Source organism: Cnephaeus nilssonii, assembly GCF_951640355.1.
Source record: "Cnephaeus nilssonii genome assembly, chromosome: 3".
Taxonomy (NCBI): domain Eukaryota; kingdom Metazoa; phylum Chordata; class Mammalia; order Chiroptera; family Vespertilionidae; genus Cnephaeus; species Cnephaeus nilssonii.
The window spans coordinates 89866007-89885977 of NC_137074.1; the positions used below are offsets into that span (position 1 = coordinate 89866007).

The 19971-nt window shown below is 42.2% G+C and overlaps 1 pseudogene across 1 annotated transcript; it reads left to right on the forward strand.

Annotated features, from left to right (window-relative positions):
* The first annotated feature begins 3336 nt into the window (after positions 1-3336).
* On the forward strand, positions 3337-9641 carry LOC307096760 (protein SET-like; annotated as a pseudogene). Its single transcript has 2 exons — positions 3337-3353; positions 8829-9641. The product of its transcript is annotated as a protein SET-like (transcript).
* Positions 9642-19971: the final 10330 nt, after the last annotated feature.

Genomic DNA, 19971 nt, shown 5'->3' on the forward strand with positions numbered 1-19971 from the left:
ATATTCTCTAATTTACCAGCTCTACAAATCTTATGCTATTGTATAACCCATTAACCTTTATATATTGTTTTTAAATCCAAAAATTCAATGTAGGATGTGAGGGCAATCTGGCTGCGACATCTGTCACCTCATTGATCACCAGGGTTGATTTGGCTGATCTGGCTAGCTAAGCAGATGTCCCCTTCCTCCTTCACCGATCTATGTACGTCCCTTCCAAAGCTGTACCCTGGGGTCAATGAGGACAAGCTTCCCCCCAGAGGAGTGGACACGGTCTTCCATCAAGGGTATAAGAGTAGCTGCACGCCTCTCCTAGAATCTCCAAACAAATTCTCAAAAATTCCATGTAGTCGTGAGAATCAAGTAAGATAATAAATGCATAACCTCTTTGAAAATTTTAAAGCATTATGTAAATATATGGTATATGCTCATGGTTATAACTTTTGGTATCATTTTCAGCAGTGGCTTAGGTGAGGGTAAACAACATTTTCATGGCAAGCACTAAACTGATTTTTGTATTGATGATCCTCTGTATCAGTGATATTTGTTTACAGAGTATCTCTTGTGTGGTATACAAAGTGATTTAGAGAATTTGTAGGCAGCTCTTCTCCATTATCACTTAGCATTAGGCTAGTAAATCAAGGTTAATTGAGAAATAAGCCTGGCTTAAGAGGTCCATCCATAAGTCTGCAGTCCAGGTCAATGGTATCTCTTAGTGCTATCACATAAAGATAGCAGTTGCTAGATATAAAACCCAAAGGGGATTTAAAGGTCATATAAGTAAAAAGAATATATAACTAAACAAAAGCAGTTATTTGAATTAACACTATTCACTCTTGTAGGCAAATTCTCTGATATCTTGCTTATATTAGAGAGAGAATTCAATTTTAGCCGATCTCTGTCATACTGATATAATGTGCCACCTTCTACCAGAAGCAAAGATGCAATGCCTTAATCAGTCCATAAGGGAGTACAGTGTAGGATCCCAGGGGAATTGTCCTCAGCACCTTGGGATGCATGTTGTTTCTATAGACTCATTTTAAGAGAGTACTCTTGGGAGAGTTATTCCAAATGAGAGAACACATTTCCTTAGAATGTGGTGACATTTGAGGAGCATAAAATAATATACTGCCTTAATACATCGTACTTTCATTTTCTCCTTTTATTAATTTCAGATCGGATTTTTGTTCCTGGAAGGAGCAACACATTGAGAATTATCTTTTATTAATATCTTAGTTTAAATGGTTCACCAGTTCATTACCAATGGAAGAATAATGGAAAGGAGGTTTCTTTCCACTGGGTAGATTGGAAATGAAGATACAGATATAGCCTGAGAGGAAGATAACTTAGAATTTGGAGAGAGCATAAAAGACAGCATTGGGTTTGAGAGCAGTGAAGATAAACACTATTGCCCTGCTGGCCTAGCTCAGTGGTTGAGGATGGACCTATGAACCAGGAGGTCACGCTTCGATTCCTTGTCAGGGCATATGCCTGGTTGCAGGCTTGATCCCCAGTAGAGTGCACGCAGGAAGCAGCCAATCAATGATTCTCCTGATGTATCTATCTCTTTCCCCTCTCCCTTCCTCTCTGAAATCAATATATATATATATATATATATATATATATATATATATATATATATATGATAAACATTATTGAGTAGGTGATGGATTATAAAGAAGGAGGGAAACATAGGTTTGAGGGGCTTCTGAAAGAATTTCTGTAGGACTGCTCTTATAAAGGAACATACAAGCATACTTCAAAGATAGCCCTGGTGCAGTTACAATCGACCTCGATAAAGTGAATGATGCAATAAAGTGAGTCGTATTCTTTTGCTGATGGAAGGTCTTGCCTTCAATTTGAAAAAAATCCCACATCTGTGAAACACAATAAAATGAAGTGCAATACAAGATACGCCTGCACATTAAAAAACTGTGTTTTTTTAATGCATGCTTTGGAAATCACTGAGACAAATCTGACTAATACAACCATTACTAGAGGCACAGTGCATGAATTCGTGCACAGGTGGGGTCCGGTCGGCCCGCCCTGATGGGGGCCTATGGGGCAGGCCGGCATGGGGGAGATGATGTGGGAGGTGGGCCAGCAGGGGGGAGGAGAGGGGGAGAAGATGTGGGAGGTAGTCCAGCCCCGCCCCTGATTGGGGTGGGGGTGCCAATTGGGGGAAGGGCCAGCCGGGGGGGAGGGGCCTGAAGAAGACCCACTGACCTGGAGCTGAGCATGGGCCCCAGGCTTCCCAGGGAGGACAGCCTCATCAAGGAAACAGAAACCACCAGAAGGCTCTGCAAACAGGTCCTGAGCTTTCTTTGGCCAGGCAGACTCAAAGCTGGTGTCTCTGTACATTAGACACAGCCCAGCACTCGAATTTGTCTGTTGGTCAAATCCATTGCATCAAAAATCTTGTTCCCCGTCTTCTCTTTGGGCCCTTACAACAAATACAGGCCAATTGGAAGACGCGGGCCCCAGTGGCAGAGCCAGGCCCCACAATCACCTGGAATTTAGGCCTAAGACAACTGGGTAGCAATCTCCATGCAATAGAACACACTGCTTTAGAGTCTTAATTCTCCCCTAAAATGTGCCCAGCTGCTCCTCTTTAGCCGGCATAGACTGAACTAAGGAACCAAAGAAGAGTTTCCTTTGAGGTGGGATCCACCGGGAGCCTGCTGGTGGCAAGGTCCCTCCCAGGCGGCTGCCTTCCCCCCAAGCTCGGTGTGCTCTGAGCCGGTCTATTTCCTGTGGTGCCGGGTCCTGGGCTGCTGGTTGGGTGACAGGTCCACAGGGTTTCTCTCCACCGCCTTCCTGGCCTCCTGAGCAGTACCTGAGAGCAGTATCCTCAGGCCCAGTGCGCCAGGCGACTATTGCGAGAGCCGGGATTCGGAGAGCGAAGGACCTGGACCCACAGGTGGCCAGTCCATGCCCCCCACCCCACTTCTCAGTCTTGTTTGTGTGGATCGGCTGCTGCCCGAGACTGGCATCATGTAGGGAGGGTCACAGTGGGAAGAGGGGCACCCTGATCTGCCAGCCTTGGTGGTGATCATCTCAGTGCCCAGCTGATTGAATTCATCCCACAGAGCCTTCATTTCAAGCTGCAGGCTCACGCTGGCCACCTTCGCTTTCTTTACTGGTGCCTTGGTGGCTTCCACGCAACTGGCCCCAGGGCCGTCGGGCTCAGCAGTGGTGCTGGTGGCGGCCCCTGTGGCTGGTGCGTCATAGTGACCGGTCATTCTGCCATAAGATTCACTGGGCTTTTATATATATAGATATCCCATGTTTTGTCCTTGATAAGCTATACTTTTTATATTTGGCATTTTTCAAGTGGATATGATGCCATCCTTCTGGTACCACATTGGCTAATCAAACAGGTATGAAAGCATTGGTAATAAATACAGGATAGAACAAAAGTAGATTTATAGTCGTTTGTATGGAAAATAATACAATAATCCTACCTAATAAAACAGTAATATGCAAATTGACCTCACCTTCGCTATGCCCGAACCACGCCCACCAGCCACGCCCACCAGCCAAGCCACACCCACCATCCAATCAGAGCGAGTATGCAAATAAATCAAACCAAGATGGCAGTTAATTTGCATATATAGGTGCCCTGAGCTGACCCCCTGCGACGGATTGCAGGGAGCCAGAGAAGACACCCAGCTCCCGGCTTTCGATGGATGGTGGGCATAGCGGACACCCAGCTCCTCGCTCTGATTGGATGGTGGGCGTGGTGAGTGGACCCCCTGCCATCGAAAGCAGGGAACTGGATGTCTGCTCTGGCACCAGGCCAAAAGCCTCTGCCAGAGGCTTTTGGCCTGGTGTACGAGTGGAGCCCCTGCGATTGATCACCTGGGCAGGGAGCTGGATGTCCACTGTGGCCTGGTGCCAGAGCAGACCCCCTGCAATCGATTCCAGGGAGCTGGGGGTTGCTTTGCCCTGGTACACCAGTGGACCCCCTGCAATTGATCACCTGGGCAGGGAGCTGGGGGTCTGCTTTCGGCTGGGCAGGAGTGGACCCCCTGCGATTGATTGTAGGGAGCTGGGGTCCGCTCCTGTCCAAGAGGCTTTCAATCTGGGCAGGCCTGGGCAGGGGCTGAGCTGGTGATCAGAGGGAGCTGGAGGTTCCCTTCCCAGGCCTAAAGCTTCAGACAGAGGCTTTAGGACTGGGCAGGGCCCAGCCCTCCATTGGTGTGAACTATAGAGGAAACACCTTTTCTGACTGCACATTGGCTAAGCTTCCTGTATGCCACTGGTAATATTCTCAGTAACTTGGGTAATAAGAATCCAAAAAGGTGATCTAGGGTTTTTCCACCACACTTCTGGAGAAAAAAATGAAGGTCCGCTGCTGGAGGGCTAAGAAATGTCATATCCTGCCCTAGCCGGTTTGACTCAGTGGATAATGCCTCAGCCTGCAGACAGCAGGGTCTGGGTTCGATTCTGATCAAGGGCATGTACCTAGGTTATAGGCTCCTCCCTGGCCAGGGCCCAGATCAGGGCTCATGCAGGAGGCAACCAATCAAAGTGTTTCTCTCTGTCTTTCCCTTTCTCTTCCACATTCTCTAAAAGTCAATGGAAACATACCCTCAGGTGAGGATAAAAAATAAATAAAGAAATCCATATCCTATGAAAGACACATCTTGAAAATGCCTAAAGAAAGTTGTAATTTTTTCTTGGTGAAGGGACTGGAGTCCGAGTTGATGAAAACACCTTGGTGGCTGTGGTGACTGGCAGTGGCTGCAGCAGTGGGGTGATGGGGCTGGTGCCTTCCCCTGATCAGCCCAGTTGCCTCCCACAAAGGGAGGCCAGACTGCGGCTTAGGCCCACTCCCTGTGGGACGTGGGCCTAAGCCGTCAGTAGGACATCCCCTGAGGGCTCCCAGTATGTGAGAAGGGGCAGGTGGGCTGAGGGACCCCCAACCCCCAGTGCACAAATTTCATGCACCGGGCCCCTAGTTAGTAAATAATAGTACAATATTAAACTGTGTTTCCAATACTCACAACTGTAAACCTCCTTTTGCCTCACCGGTACTCACTGTTTTATTGCCTGATTCTTACCCTTCCTTACAAGAATTTCAGCATGTTAGTCTAGAAATGTCAGTCCTCTGTTTTTCTGATGCTTGAAGAAATGCTTTGTGATAATGCCATGAAATGAGCGTTTGACACAGGGAAATCTGTAAATCAACTTTTCACATTAGTTACTGTTACAGTGATTCACTCCAGGGGTGCCATTTTAAGGCCAAACTGTACGTAACTATTATTCAGTAGCAAAACACAAGAGAAAAAAATGCTGAGTCTGGAAAACAAGAGTTCATTTTGTGAATCCTGGAGAGGAAGGTTCCACAGAACAGAGAATCTGAAAACAGTTTTTCTCTCTAGGAGAGTCTCTTGCTGCAAGGTACTGCACATCTGAGACACACACATACTGATAGAATTTGGTGTGAAAATCAGCGGTTATGAGAGGGCTCTAAATGCTGCTTCTACAACCCACACTGCTATATTCTCCCTTCATCCCTGATTTGAAGCAGTAGGTCTTCCCCTGAGCATCACTTTTTTCATTTCATTTTTTTCTCTTTTAAATTTTTATTTTGCTTTCATTAAATTCTGCAGGGATGGTAACTGACAGAAAGCAAAAAGACACAGTGATAAAAAAGGCAGTGTGCTAGTTTAATTGTGTGCCTCAAAGTCGTATTCCAATATTATCATCAGTTCTGTCACAGTCTGTCCTGCATTTCAGATGAAATCTAAGAGGATAAGCAATTTAAAATAAGTTTTATGTGCTGCTTGTGAGAGCAGACAGATCATTGCATCCATCAAATCCCTGTTTACCTCAATAGAGACTGGCATGATCTTAAGCTAGCAAAAACTGCTCTTGGTTTGTTGCTATTAGTATTCTTGGCTGCTTCACGGTCCAAGGCCAGCAGCAGGAGATCACTTAGGCGTCCATCACCCATAGTGGTTCTTACAAAATATAATCCCTAATTCACTTCAGCACAAAGAAGTGTCTTTCATTCTGAAGTGCAGAAACTGGTAAAGAGAACACAATGCTGTTATTGACAGTGTGGCTGATAAGCTCTTGATAATTTGGTAGAGGGCTCAGGGTGCTTTCATTGTTCAATTAGAATTCTTTAAAAGTTATGGATGTTTTGACTGCTTTAGTGACTAGGTTCAAGCAGATTGTTACAGAACAGGGTATCAAATAATGACAAAAGGGCAGAAGTAAATTTTCAACTATATGGCAACAGATTGATTGGAACGTGGACTTTATGGGGTGCAAATATGATTATCTTCAACTGTTCATAAAAAAATGCAAAGTTTTTTCATGCACAATACAGCTCCATCTACATGTTGTTATTTGTGGATGCAATTTAATTCCTATCATATCTTTGTAGCAATGCAAACAAATAAAAATAAAAATCTTGCACCCTAGACTAAGCAATCTGAGAAACCTACAAATTGCTCTTTTAAGAATCATTGACTTCTTTTTGAATGATTTATCATGCACAACAGAATAGATGTTATCATTCATATTGTCATATGAATTGATTTCTTAATTTTGCTTTCTCATGATGATAATAAAATAGTCCCTAATATTAATGATAAGTTTAGGATATGTTATATTTACTCCATTATTTTTAATTTTCTCAACTGGTAATAAAAATTAATTCAAATTTCTAGTGTTCAAATATTGCATTTTTAAAAGTTATTTAAAGTATTTGTTAAAATTCATCTTTAATTTAACTATTAATGAATCACAGCCTTTTGGTTCAGTTAGGTTTTTAAATATATATATATTTTGTTGATTTTTTACAGAGAGGAAGGGATAGGGATAGAGAGTTAGAAACATCAATGAGAGAGAAACATCCATCAGCTGCCTCCTGAACACCTCCTACCAGGGATGTGCCTGCAACCAAGGTACATGCCCTGGAATCGAACCTGGGGCCTTTCAGTCCACAGGCCTAACCTCTATCCACTGAGCCAAACCAGTTAGGGCTGGTTCAGTTAGTTTAAGGCTGATTGGATGTCTTCAAATGATGTTTCTCAACAACTCCTGCAGGAAAGATAAATCCATTTTCTGTAGAGGAATGTGCCCCCAAAAACGTATATATATTTTAACAGCTAATAGCTCAATTTTTCAAATGAAATGTATTTTAGTAAACAATCCTATCTAATAAAGAGGAGTTATGCTAATTGACTCTCATGCCGTCACAAAGATGGGGGTGCCCACAGCCAATAAGGAGGGAATATGCTAATTGATTGCCCCACCCTCAAAGATGGCAACACCCACAGCCAATAAGGAGGGAATATGCTAATTGACTGCCATGCTCTCAAAGATGGCGGCACCCACAGCTACAATATAGTGGCACCCAGTCCCTTCAGCCCCGCCAGGGTGGCAGGCACACGGCAAGGCCGGGCCCGCTCCCAGGCAGGCCCAGCCACTCTGCGCACCTGCCTCTGGAGTTCCCTAGTTCCCTCAGACCCCAGCCACCCAGGGCCGGCCCGAGGCACAGGCAAGCCTCAGATGGCGGCTGCCCAGCCACCCAGCGCCACCCGAGGCTCAGGTAACCAGGGCTGGCAGAGGCTTGAGCTGCTGGCAGTGGCAGCAGCAGAGGTGTGATGGGGGGTCACCTTCCCCTTATCGCCCGGTCACCTGCTGCCCCTGAGGCCTCCTGGACTGCGCGAAGGGGCAGGCCAGGCTGAGGGACTCCCACTCCAGTGCGTGACTTTTCATGCACCAGGCTTCTAGTGCCTTTATAATTATTCAAAGTGTGTTTATACATTTTGGGGGGGACACCTATATATACTAGAGTTAAGACAAAAATTAAAGTTACTCTATTTTTGCATCATAATTATCTCAAAGTTATGCTGAAATATAGATTCATATAAATTCATACCATACTCCTCGTTTTTATCAAAACTAAGAACAATGATAGTTATTATCAAAATCATTGCTAAAATTAGTGTAAAATGCTTGGCTGATGTTTCTTTAACATATTTTGAATGTATTTATTACTAATCTCATTAAGGCAATGGAATTTGAATTGACCATATGTGGTCATATCTTGGAGAGAAATTATTTAACTTTTCAGCATATTAAGACAAATTATGATCTTCAATGGAACATGAAATAAAAAACAAATTCAACTATTAAGATAATGTTTACACCACCATCTGAAATGTTTGCTTATTTCCTCAACCAATAGCAAATGTGTTACCCGCAATGTCTTTTCCTTCTCTCCAAGTTTCTGAGGAAAGATGCAGCCAGGTGCTATTGTTATCAAGCTGAGCCTTTTTAAAGAAACTTTCCTCTATGTGTCCTGGCTTTAAAGTCCTAAGTGTAAATGTGGATGACTTTTTATATGACAGAACCTTTTGTATATCAGATATCATCAGATTTATCTTCAATAAACTAAATGAATGCTGTTTTATTGACATAAGATAAATCACCAGAATATTCTTTGAATTATATGATAGTTTATAGAATGTGGACAGGTGATCATCAAGTCAGAATAGATTATCTCTGACAAGCACACACACACAGAATACAAAAAAAAAATAGTCAAGTTTATTGCTTTATAATGCTTGATAGTTTAAGTAATCGATGTCCATTAGGAAACAAAGCCAATAGAGTCAATTTAATTTTTTTTTTTAATTTTTATATGGTACCTAAACATTTGGGGATCTCAGATCACTTAAAAAAAAATTTTTTTTTTTCTGAAAAAGCATCCAGGTCTTTTTAGCATTTGATCCTGAAAGTGCTCTAAAAAGTAAAAATTACTTTTCTGAGTGCTCAGCGCGCCTCTGGGCCTGGTGACTTCCCAGCGTTCAGATACTTGGAAAACCGAAACCGCCTCCAGCCCTGAAGCCGGAGAGAAGCCGACCCCTCAGGACGTGCCAAAGGGAGAAGAAGAACAGCAAAAAACGATTGAACATATTGATGAAGTACAAAATGAAAGAGACAGACTTAATGAACAAGCCAGTGAGGAGTTTTTGAAAGTAGAACAGAAATATAACAAACTCCGCCAACCCTTTTTTCAGAAGAGGTCAGAATTGATCGCCAAAATCCCAAATTTTTGGGTAACGACATTTGCCAACCATCCACAAGTGTCTTCACTGCTTGGGGAAGAGGATGAAAAGGCGCGGCATTATTTGGCAAGAGTTGAAATGACAGAATTTGAAGATATTAAATCAGGTTACAGAACAGATTTTTATTTTGATTAAAATTCTTACTTTGAAAATAAAGTTCTCTCCAAAGTTTCATCTGAATGAGAGTGGTGACCCATCTTCAAAGTCCAATGAAATCAAATGGAAATCTGGAAAGGATTTGATGAAACGTCCAAGTCAAATACAGAATTCAGCCAGCAGGAGGAACCAGAAAGCTTCTTTACCTGGTTTACTGACCATGCTGATGCAGGTGCAGATGAGTTAGAAGTCAAAGATGACATTTGGCCAAATCCATTACAGTACTACTTGGTTCCTGACATGGATGATGAAGAAGGCGAAGGAGAAGAAGATGATGATGATGAAGAAAAAGAAGGGTTGGAAAATATTGATGAAGAAGGGATGGAGGATGAAGGTGAAGAAGATCATGATGAGGGGCAAGAAGGAGAGGAGGGTGAAGGAGAAGATGACTAATGAACACTGATAGATTCCAACCTTTTTTAATTTTCTCCAGTTCCTAGGAGCAATTTGCAGTCTTTTATTTTTTTTTCTTTCCCCCCCTCATCTTGTGCTCAGTCGCCCTGTTTTTGAGGTCTCTTTTTTCTCCTTTACACCATGGTTCTCACTTTATTTGGGGGGATGTACCTTGAGCAGAATACAGTGGGAAAAGAATCTTTGCCCCTTTCTGTTCCAAATTCATTTTTATCCCTTCCGGTTTCAAGAAAAACTTAATGGAATCACCACCACCGTGCTCTGTGGGAACAAAGAAAAACCTTCTGCTCCCTTAGCTCTGCTGGGAGCTGGAGGTTGCTAGGCCCCTGTGTAGTAGAGCATAGAATTCTAGCTTTTTTCCTCCTTTCTCTGTATGTTGGGCTCAGAGATTACACTGTGTCTCTATGTGAATATGGACAGTTACCAACATGTACCTATCTACTTTCTCTTGTTTAAAAAAAGAAAAGAAAAAAAAAACTTAAAAAAAAGGGGGAGGGGGCTTATAGAAGGTCACCAAAGGGTGGGTTTGAGATGTTTGCATGGGTTAAGTGGGCATTTTGACAACATGGCTTCTCCTTTGGCATGTTTAATTGTGATGTTTAATGGACATCCTTACAGTCTAAGATGACACTTTTAAAATAAAATTATCTCCTAATGATGACTTGAGCCCTGCCAGTCGATGAGAGAATCAGCAGAACCTGTAGGATCTTATTTAGAATTGACATTTCTTTATTGTAATTTTGTTTCTGTTTATTTTAAAATTTTCTTTTTGTTTCACTGGAAAGGAAATATGATGCTCAGTTTTAAATGTTAAAAGTGTACAAGGTGCTTTGTTACAATAAAACTAAATGTGTACACACACACACACACACACACACACACACACACACACACACAAATAAAAATTCCTAATCTGAGAAGTACCCAAAATTGCTATGCTGATCCCAGGAAAATAATGTGCCATTCCATAAAAATGTTTAAAAACTTACTAAGGGCATATGAAAAAGAAAAGCAAATTTCATGTAGCTCATTATTTGTGGTAAGATTATTTATATAAAATATAATTACTAAGTTAGAACATATCTTGCCTATTCTTGGAGTATATTACTTTTCTTCCAATTGTCTTTTATAAAATCTATAGAAAATAATTCTTAAATATGAAATTCCTGCTCATGTGTAAAATTCCCAAATGGAACAGACCCTCATTCCTCAAACCATCATGTGTTTAAGTTGAAATAAATCTTCCACCCAAAAATTATATGTGAAAAAGACAATAGCACATACGCAGAAGGAGAGTAGAGGGGGGACATGAATATCAGAGTGATGGACCCAGAAAGAAGTAGCTGAGTTGTCAGGATTCAGAACAAAGTGAATAGGTGCCATTGAGTGTAAGTGTGAAATCAATATTTAGGGGAAGTAGGGAGTAAAACTTAGCTAGAAAAATAAAGGGGACAAGAGACAGGAGTGCTACTATTAATTACAAATTTCAAGTCATTTTTTAAGCCATCTTTACCTAGTTGCATAGAATTTATCACTGGGCCTGGGCTGACCTAACAAATAAGATACTTTTTTCTTTCCTCCCATTTTATTCTAGTGCTAAAATCATATTCTTGTCAAAGTGTCGAAGTTTCAACGTGATAGTACTATATAAATTTTAAACAGCTAATAAATATTAATCAATGTGATGCATTTTATACAACTATCATCTGGACATTTCAAAACATTTTGTAAACAGTTCTTACAAAGCGCCTTTAATTAATATTGGTGCCAGGGATGACCAGACTAAATATTTATTGAGGGGCATCAGTGTGAAACTTTTCATAGACATTAATTTGACATAATAAAGCACACAAGGCAATAAACACGTGAAAATAAGTGACTTACCCAGGAGGGGCTTATCTGGCATTCACTCCATTTTATATTGTCATGGACTATGAACTCCTCCAAAGACTTTGGGTTTCAAGAAGAGAAACTGACATGTTTAAATAAGAGTGAATGTTAAAAATAGATGATAAAGAGGAAATGACTGTGACTGACATTTCAGGAGGAGTCTTTAAAAAGTCAAAGGAATTGCATGGAATCAGACCTGAGGGAAACATTATAAAGTGATCAAGCTCTTTCTAGAAAGCATTAATAATTCCAAAAGATAGTTTCTGTCTCTGTACTTTTTTCCTTCTTTAAGTCCAAATTTTCAGATTATCAGTGAAGCATGTTTTCTTAGACCTCAATTTTAATATATATATATATATATATATATATATATATATATATATATACACACACATACACACACACACACACATATATATATATATATACTAGAGGCCTGGTGTACAAAATTTGTGCACGGTGGGGGGGTCCCTCAGACCTGCCTGCACCCTCTCCAATCCAGGACCCCTTGAGGGATGTCTGACTGCCAGTTTAGGCCCGGGACTGCTGGCTCCTAACTGCTCGCCTGCCTGCCTGCCTGATCACCCCTAACCATTCTATCTGCCTGCCTGATCACCCCTAACACTTCTGCCTGCCTGATTTCCCCTAACTGATCGCCTGCCTGCCTGATCACCCCTAACTTGCCTCTGCCTCAGTCCCTGCCACTATGGCTTTGTCTGGAATGACATTCGGAATGACGTCTGGAGGGTCATTCAGCTGTCCAGTCTAATAAGCATATTATGCTTTTATTATTTTATGTATATATTCAAATTAACTGGTCATGTTTTCCCCTCCTGAATATTCAACTAAAATGTACCCCATACTCCGTAAAAGACTTGTGCTTTGTAAAAGAGTTATGCCAAGGCTTGAAAGTCAAAATGGAGAATTTCCTTATTAGTTGTTTCTCTCTTCCGAAACATATAGTTTTTATGCTGGTATTACTATTTTTAAAACAATCTACTTTAAGATTAATCCATCCCTTTGCCCAGTTCCCCATATCCTGAATTATAAAACTCTGGGAAGAATTTAGTATAGCCAGTCCCAAACTCACCAAACCTTTGTGCATAAAAATTTTTGATGCAAGCTAATTGTTGGAAACACATAAAGCATTTTTTTCTAAAGTAAATATATTCTGCATATTGCCCCTTCTCTCAAATCAGACTGAAGAAATCTTTTAGTTAATAATGCCACTAAAACAGAATAAAACTATCATTTAAAGCTGTTACAATTTAAACATTAGTCTCTATGAAAAATCATTCCCAATACTTTTCAGCTTAAGACACAGCATTATGAATAATATTTATCTTTTTCTTACAAATTTATCTTCTTTACTATATCCTAGAAAAAGGAAGAGTGTCCTTGAAGCTCCTGAAATGTAGAGTGTATGGTCCACTTTCAGAAAATTTGGAGAAGGAAAATGGATTTCTGTTAGCCAATTTGGCCATAGATAGCATGCATTTAGAATAGTGTGAAGGTGAGATCTACATAGTATTTATATACTTCTTCTTTAGGAAGATTTGCATTTTCATTTCTTATATTGTTAGATGTGGTGAATTGTGGCCCATTATCAATGAGTATTTATGAGCTCATGTTGAATAGAAATAATCCTATCTAATAAAGAGGGAATATGCTAATTGACCCTCACACTGTCGCAAAATGGTGGTGCCCACAGCCAATAAGGAGGGAATATGCTAATTGACTCCACCACCCTCAAAGATGGTGGCATCCACAGCCAATAAGGAGGGAATCTGCTAATTGACTGACTCACCCTCAAGGATGGCAGTGCCCACTGCCAATAAGGAGGGAATATGCTAATTAACTGCCACGCCCTCAAAGATGGTGGTGCCCACAGCCACAAGATGGCGGCACCCAGTCCCCTCAGCCCTGCTGGGGCAGCAGGTGTGTGGCAAGGCCGGACCCACCCCCAGGCAGGCCTGGCTGCTCTGCATGCCTGCCTCCAGAGTCCCCCAGTCCCCTCAGCCCCCCAGCCGCCCAGGGCTGGCCCAAGGCACAGGCAAGCCTTAGATGTCAGCTGCCCAGCCAACCAGGGCCAGTCCTAGGTGCAGGTAACCAGGGCCGGCTGATGCTTGTGCTGCCAGCAGGGGCAGCAGCAGAGGTTTGATGGGGCGTCGTCTTCCTCTAATTGGCAGGTTGCCTCCCATCCCTGAGGGCTCCCAGACTGTGAGAGGGGGCAGGCCGGGCTGAGGGACCCCCCTCCAGTGCATGAATTTTCATGCACCGGGCCTCTAGTTGGGTAATATAGGGGAAAAAGAAACCAAGAAAGATTTATATCTAATTCCTAAGAGCAGACACTACCAGTATATATAAGAGTCATTTTAAAAGGACATTTAATTAGGCTCTAGTTGGGTAGTTTAGTTGGTTAGAACATAGTCCCAATATGCCAAGGTTGTGGGTTCGATCTCCAGTCAGGGCACATACAGGAAGCAACCAATTAATGCATAAATAAGTGGGATAAGATATTTCTCTCTTTCTTTCTCTAAAAATCAATTTTATAAAAGTATGTTTAATTATAAGTTTCAAACAAGATATTTGGCAAAATAAACTAGAAAACCTCCAGGCAAGAGTGAATTACTTTCAACTGAGATGATCAGAGAAGGTTTCATAGAGAAGGTGAAAGTGTAATTGATATTACTTAAGAAAACATAGAGTGCAATATTTCATACTAATTTTAGACTTGAGTTTCACTATTAAAAAGTTAGCCAAGAAAAAAGAAAAAAAAGATTAAATAGAACTCAGTAGGAATAAAAGAAAAAAGTGTTTTACTTTTTTCCCCTGTTGTTCTGTGAGTAACTCCTAAGAGAAAAGTAATCTAGGATAATTAAATAGTTTCAAAAGAGAGTTATCCAAACTTTAGCAAAAGTTAACATTCTGAATACAGAAACATGCTGAGTCAATATAACATGCTTTTTACTGTACCAATTAATGGATTTTTAAAAATAAATGAGAACAGTTATTTAGCCTGTTTCCAGTAATGTATAATTGAACCAGAAAGATAAAAGTTCAAGTTATCCTTCAAATTTATTTAGTTAAGAAATAGGCCTATTTAAAAAATTTTACTTGAAAACAGAGGTGGAAAAACTTAGAATATAATGGAAAAAGTAAATAAACACATAAGTATGCACACATATACACACACACATCATGAGATATATAATTTAATAAAATTCATTATTTATTTATTTAAGTTATAAGCTGCTCCATTTAAGTTAAAAGCTACTTTGTTTCAGAAAGGATTAAAAATGACTTTCAAACTTATTTCTAGTATTGAAATTTTCACTTGTCTTATTTTTATTTTATACCTAGAGGCCTGATGCACAAAATTCATGCAAGGGGCTCAGCCCTCACAGCCCCGGCTTCGTTTGGAAGGTCGTCTGGACAGTCGGTCTGCTGTTTGGTCTAATTAGCATATTAGCTCTTTGTTATATAGGATGAGGTTTTACTCTTGTTACTATCTACATTATTCACTTTGAATGGCTGTGATATGGTAGACAATTAGACATGTACAGAGTAGGATGATAGACCAGATACAGAAGGTCACCCATGGCAAAGAACCTTGGGTGCTTAGCAACAGACAATTGCAGGGTGGGACCTCCCTCCTAGGGGTGACCTTTCTCTCTTAGCATATCACTAGTCATGTGGTTTAACCTCCTGACCTTTAATATCCTTGGACATGTGGTTCAGATGCTCCTCTGATCTTTCTTCCTCTGGCATGTCGCCAGCCATGCAGTAGACCCCATTAAGGGAGGACCAAGGGGGGGGGGCGGGCAGTGGACAGTCTTATATGACTCTTATAATAGACCTTGCACAGTTCTGACCTGAATCAAATAATCTTAAGAACAAAGCCTTGGGTCTGTTGACCACAGAGACAGAGTTTTGGTCAAATGAGAGATAACATCTAAGCCTCTGTTGCATTTCAGCTCCAGGTCCAGAAAAGCAACAAAACTGGACAAAGTGATGCTATTGGTGACATTGGGATCAGCTATAATAACTAATGACCCCCTGACCCCCTACCCTGACACCGAACAATCAGTATAGACCATGACCCTAAAAGAACACACCTGGAAAGCTGGTAAATATTCTATTGAGAGCCTCACCTGAGACCTTCAAGACAAAAGAGCCAGTGAGTGCACTCTCTCTAGATCACACCTGTGCTTTCCCCACCCCTTTTTTTCACCCAGGCATGCTCTTTCTGGAGCACACAGCACTTTGCTATCACTTCTTCCCCCAGGGCTGTTCTCTTTGCCTTCCTTTTTCCTAAGCTCCAAGGGCCCTTCTTTTGCCTCTTGTTTCCTGAGTCCATGCAGCCCAGCTGGCTCACTTCTTTTATGGCTTCTTTACCTCTGTGACTTTCTAAATAAACTTTCACTTGTATTTAAATCTTGGCTCTGAATTTTTTCCTAGCCAAACTCAAGGACCAAGGTCTAACATCCGGTGCCATCTACTATTAACAGCTTTATGATGAATTCCTCTCTCCCTAAACTGCCATTTTTAACAGACCAGCTTCTGTCAAAAGTTTTGCCACATATCACGTCCCGTCTACCTGAAGTTCCACTTTTTGCTCACAAACTCCTCTCACTACAAATAAACATGCTACACACATTCTGTGTGGTTCTTTGGAGTCTGCTCATAATTTCCCTATTAGCAAAACAAGCTTTCCAAGTCTAACCATATTTTCTATGGGAAAAAAGATTAAATTCCTAGTTAAATAAAAATAAACTTTCCTAGAGAAACATTTATAAAACTTTGCAAAAACTCAAACACACATATATTAACAAGCAGAGCACTGAGTTTATAGCCTAAACCATTTATTTAAAATGGTTTCAGAGTTTTCACCCAACGATTGGATCTATATTAGGGTCCACTGAGTTTCAATATTACAAGTGCTAGTTTAAACTTAAGCTAAAAACATATTTGTGCTATTGCAAAGGATACAGCATAGTAGTAAATGCCCTCCTAGCACATCTGTATCCAAGGATTCAAACAATATTTTTAGAAAGCCTCCTTTTATCCTACTCTTGGCATTGTTCATCTTGGCATGGCTTAATTCACAGACGTTCATCTCTCCACATGGGTATAGGGCAGCCCTGGGAACTCCAAACTTGAGTAAGCTTTTCAGCTTTTAACACCAGGGAAGATATATCATAGATTATAATCCAAGGAAGGACTCTGATTAGAAGGATATTTGAACCATATTGGTGGCCAAGATAACGAAGCTTCTGGAATGCTCAGGCCGAATTAAGTATGCTTTACCAAGGCATTGAAATCAGGGCTTTTGGCATACCTTATCCACATGGGCTTTAAAAGTTGTCAAATCAAGGAACAATAATTATTCATAAAATTGGATTCAGGGTAAACAAAATAACCATGTGCTGTCCAATTTCGTAATTTTTAAAAACAAAAAAAATAAGAGGTTTAGTGATTAATTAAATTATTTATCTCTGCAGAGTGGAAGTGCTCTCTACTTTAAATTTAAAGTCTTCACTTCCCAGAATCTACATTTTCCACTGAGGTTTCAAAGTCTTCCTCACTGATATATGTGCAGAGTTCATGCTGAGAATATTTTCCCTCTCTCATTTCCCTCTCAATATTTGCAGAAAAAAAAAAGTATTATTCAAGCACATAATGTAAGGAGGGTAGTATAGTATTGAGACGAAGATAATGGAAGATTCTACATTTCTATACAGTCTTTCAAAGGCCTATTTGGGAGAATTTTGATTTTTCCTATTTGTGTTATCATTCAGGATAATGGTCCAGGACTCAGGAGACTTTTTTTTTTCAAAAAAAGTTTTACGCAAGGCATTACATGCTTGACAATTATTGGAGTATCTGGAAGAACAAAAGTATAGTGACTGCCAATGGATTAGTAATTTCAACTATGTACTAATACATTAGTTTTAACCCAGAGGAGAAGACACAGTTTCTGCCTCTTCAGCTATTTCCACTTGTGAAGTTGATGGCTAGTGATTGGGATCACTCAACTGCCTCAACTGCCTCAAGATTCTATTTAGACTTTGAAGAAAGTCCCCAATATTTATATCTCTGTGACCATTCTAGCTTGTAGGAATTACAGCAGGAAGATGATCTGTGCTTTAAGTCATTTTCAGGAACTTGAACAAGTGCCTCTCATTGGTGGAATCTAATTTGAATTCATAACTCTAGTTTCAAGAAAATCTGAGGTTTATAATATGTCACTTTCCAGATTTCATAATACTGAAAGCCTGCTAGGGTTGGATGCAAAGTACCAATAAAAAATTATATCCTATCTAATGAAAGAGTAATATGCAAATTAACCATCACTCTGCCACACCACAAGCCATGCCCACCAGCCAATCAGGAGCGAGTATGCAAATTAACCCAAGCAAGATGTCTGCGGCCACTGAGCAAGCAGGAGGGAGGCATGGGTTTCCCTGGCAATGCAGGAAGCTATGCTTTACACACACCCTGGCTGGCCTAGGCCTCTACTCAAGGCTACAAAGTTTCAATTATAGAAGATAAATGAATCCCAACAAAATTGGCGGCAGCCATAGAGCTGGAGAGAGCAGGAGGCTAGAGTTGCCCTCGGCAATGGAGGAAGCCAAGCTTTCCGCACACCCTGGCAGGCCTAGACCTCCACTCAAGGCTACAAAGTTTCAATTATACACGATAAATAAATCCCAACAAAATTGGAAGCAGCCACGGAGCAAGCAGGAGGCTTGGCTCTGCTCAAGGCTACAAAGTTTCAATTATAGAAGATAAATAAATCCCAGATCCCAGGGCCTCCACTTGGGTCACTGGGGGCATGGCTGGCCTGCAGAACACCACAGGCCCTTTGCCCAGGCCACGACACGCCCCAAGCGAACCCCCACCCTGATCTGGGACACCCTTCAGGGCAAACCAGCTGGCCGCCATCCGTGGACCAGGCCTATATCCTATCTAATAAAATAGCAATATGCAAATTGACTGTCACTCCAACACACAAGATGGCTGTCCCCATGTGGTCAAAGATGGCTGCCCCAAGTGGACACAAGATGGCCGCCACAAGGTGGCCAGCAGGGGAGGGCAGTTGGGAGGGACCAGGCCTGTGAGGGAGGGAAGTTGTGGGCGATCAGGCCAGCAGGGGAGGGCAGTTGGGAGGGACTAGGCCTGCAAGGGAGGGCAGTTGGGGGCGATCAAGCCTGCAGGGAAGGGCAGTTAGGGGTGACCAGACTGGCAGAGGAGGGAAGTTGGGGGCGAATGGGCCTGCAGGGAAGGGCAGTTGGGGGGACCCAGGCCTGCAGGGGAGAGCAGTTGGGGGGGGCCAGGCCGCAGGGGAGGGCAGTTAAGGGTGACCAGGCCTGCAAAGAAGGGCAGTTACGGGTGACCAGGCCTTTAGGGGAGGGCAGTTAGGGGCAAACAGGCTGGCAGGGGAGCAGTTAGGCATCAATCAGGCTGTCAGGGGAGTGGTTAAGGTGTGATCAGGCTGGCAGGCAGAAGTGGTTAGGGGCAATCAGGAAGGCAGGCAGGCGAGCAGTTGGGAGCCAGCAGTCCTGGATTGTGAGAGGGATGTCCGACTGCCCGTTTAGGCCCGATCCCACCAGGATCGGACCTAAACGGGCAGTCGGACATTCCTCCAGGAGTCCCAGATTGGAGAGGGTACAGGCTGGGCTGAGGGATACACACACCCGTGCATGAATTTCATGGACCAGGCCTCTAGTCCTATCTAATAAAAGAGTGATATGCAAATTGACCGTACCTCCGTTACACCCAGAAAGCCACGCCCACCAGACAATCAGGAGAGAATATGCAAATAAACCCATCTAAGATGGCTGCAGCCACAGAGAGCAGGAGGGAGGCTTGGGTTTCCCCGGCAATGGAGGAAGCCAAGCTTTCTACCTGACCTGGCCGGCACAGGCCTCCACTCAATGCTACCAAATTTCAATTATAGAAGATAAATAAATCCCCCCAAATATTTTGGCAGCCACAGAGCTGGAGAGAGCAGGAGGCTTGAGTTGCCCTGGAGATGGAGGAAACCAAGCTTTCCGCCTGTCCTGGCCTGCCTTGGTCTCCGCTCAAGGCTACAAAGTTTCAATTATAGAAAATAAATAAATCCCAACAAAAATGGCTGCGGCCACGGAGCAAGCAGGAGGCTTTGCTCCACTCAAGGCTACAAAGTTTTAATTATAGAAGATAAATAAATCCCAGATATCAGGGCCTCCGCTTGGGTCACCAGGGGGCGTGGCCGGCCTGCAAACCACCACAGGCCCCTTGCCCAGGCCACCCCACACCCCAAGGGAACCCCCACCCTGATCTGGGACACCCTTCAGAGCAAAGAAGCTGGTACCCACCAGTGCACCAGGCCTCTATCCTATCTAATAAAAGAGTAATATACAGATTGATTATCACT